Genomic DNA, 2,231 nt, shown 5'->3' with positions numbered 1-2,231 from the left:
TTTGCCCAGGCAGAAGTGCAGTGGCAAAATCACAGCTCACTGCAGCCTTAACCTCCTGGGTTCAAGTGATCCACCTGCCTCAGCTTCCCAAGTAGCTAGCTGGGAATACAGGCATGCACCACCATGCCCTGCTAATTTAAAAGAGATGACGTCTCTCTGTGTTGCCCAGGCTGGTCTGGAACTCCTGGGCTCAAGCAATTCTCCTGCCTCAGCTTTTCAAAGTTCTGGGATTACAGGCATAAGCCACCATGCCCAGCCTCATAAACATCTATTAACATTATATATTATACAGAATAATTTATCAGAATAAAACATAATTTCTAGAAATCAATAAGTTAAAAAGGGAAAAACTGGTTTCTTTCCTCTCATATTATGTATTTGATCAATATTTCATACTAGCTCTGGCGTAGGCAAATCACCTTTGATTTGGATTGATTAACATATGTAGGTGTTGTGGCATACTTTTTTGTGTTGGGGCAGTGGAGGTGGTCATCTAGTTAAATGTGTTTGTAAAATGAGTTCAACATGTGTTGGAGACCAGCCTCAACACCACCCGTAGGGTACCCAAAGTCCGGTGGCGACAAAGGATTGAGAAGAGACAAGTTAAGAGTAAAGGTGGGGAGCCAGGGGCCAGTTGCAAAATGGAGGCTGCAAAAGGCTCAGAGCTCTGGTCTCCACACTATTTATAGAGTACAATCACTTAGATCTAAGAAGCAGATGTTCAGGTCGAAACAGTGAAAAGGTGGCAGTGCGTCATAGCCGTAATCTATAGCAATAGCAGTTTAAATGAATCTCCTTTGTGCTCAAACAGCATATCTTTAACCTATCGGAGAGTAGCTAGTGGGAGCGGGCTTAACTTGGAGTCTGTCCACATTCCATTGTTTCAAAGGAGTGCCTTTCTCCTTGAACACAGTGTTTACAGATAAGAGAGCTGGTCTCGCTCTGAGCATGGGAACGTGATGGCAATTAGGAGGCTTTCCTCCTCAGAGGCCTCTTGTGGCTTTCCACAACATATTGTCTCATATTTTTATAGCCAGTTTATGCAGGCACCCCACAAGCCCTTTTCCCACAAGCCCTTTCCCCAAAAACATGTCATTTATTTTTACTGAAATTTTCTTGAACAAGAGATATTTGGATGCCTGGTCTCTCACACTCCCACTAAGCTATTTCAGCAAAGGGGCAGTAGTTCTGGCTTCATTTAACCAGCCAATCCCATCTGTCTCATTCAGGTTAGACTTAGGAGGCACCCCATGCTATGACAGACAGCATTTTATTGTCCTTCATGTAGCTATCACCCCACAGTACTAACGGGGCCCACCGCTTCCATATCTGGTGATTCAAGAAAAGGTAAGATACAGGGTAGTTGGAAGCTCAGAAGAAAGACATCAATAAGATATGTTTCTGCTATTCCACCTCCATGCTGTTCTTTGCTCCAAGAATTCTTTAGAATTCAAAAAAGAAAAGAAAAAAACAGTGAATAAAACAAAGGGTCTCTTATTATTTTTATATTATTTCTGTTTTTTTCTTTCTGTTTTTCAGTAATACCATAGCGTGAAATCCAAAGAAACCAGGCTGATTAATTAGCAAAAATGCTTGTTACAAAGGGTTCAAGACCTTCCTGGTGTGGCAATGCTATCGATACAGATATTTAACACCACAAAGACTGTACAGACAAGCATAAAATTGAATGAATGAGACTAGGTTTATTTAACAGGAGGGAGAAATGAAAGTGGAAAGCCGGTCCGTTGAGAGGAGAAAAGTGCGCACTCCCAAAACTGGTGGAGGTGCCGGGGATTGAACCCGGGACCTCGTACATGCTAAGCACGCGCTCTACCACTGAGCTACACCCCCAACCGCAGACAGCTTCCTTTGCATTTCTTTCATGATTTATAATCAGTATTTCTCAAAGATTCAGTAAATTGCAGTGAAATCATGAATGCAAACTCCGCAATTTGTGAAACAGCTAGGCTGGGTCCTGCACAAGCAGCGTCCAAAGAAAGCAACACAGTGAAATTACAAAGGAAAGAGCCTGAAAGCAGACAATCTGTTGTCTCTCGCTTTTTCCAGCTTCATTTCCTGCTGTTTTCAACCATAAGGCCCCAGGAGGCCAAAGCCAGTAGCGCAGCCCGGGTACCAGCTGAGACCTACGAGTTTGAAGGGGAACTGTAGGGGGGCGTCAAAGGGGATCCTCGCCTACCGAGTTCCAGTCCCCGCGCCCAGCACCGCCTTTC

General features: G+C 43.9%; 1 non-coding gene across 1 annotated transcript; it reads right to left on the bottom strand.

The window, feature by feature from the left end:
* Positions 1-1,779: 1,779 nt before the first annotated feature.
* On the bottom strand, positions 1,780-1,851 carry TRNAA-AGC (transfer RNA alanine (anticodon AGC)). Its single transcript has one exon. It is a non-coding gene; the product is annotated as a tRNA-Ala (tRNA).
* Positions 1,852-2,231: the final 380 nt, after the last annotated feature.

Source organism: Hylobates moloch, unplaced genomic scaffold, assembly GCF_009828535.3.
Source record: "Hylobates moloch isolate HMO894 unplaced genomic scaffold, HMol_V3 SCAFFOLD_20, whole genome shotgun sequence".
NCBI lineage: Eukaryota > Metazoa > Chordata > Mammalia > Primates > Hylobatidae > Hylobates > Hylobates moloch.
The sequence above is the reverse complement of the archived record's forward strand: the minus strand, read 5'-3'. Positions and strand labels throughout refer to the sequence as shown.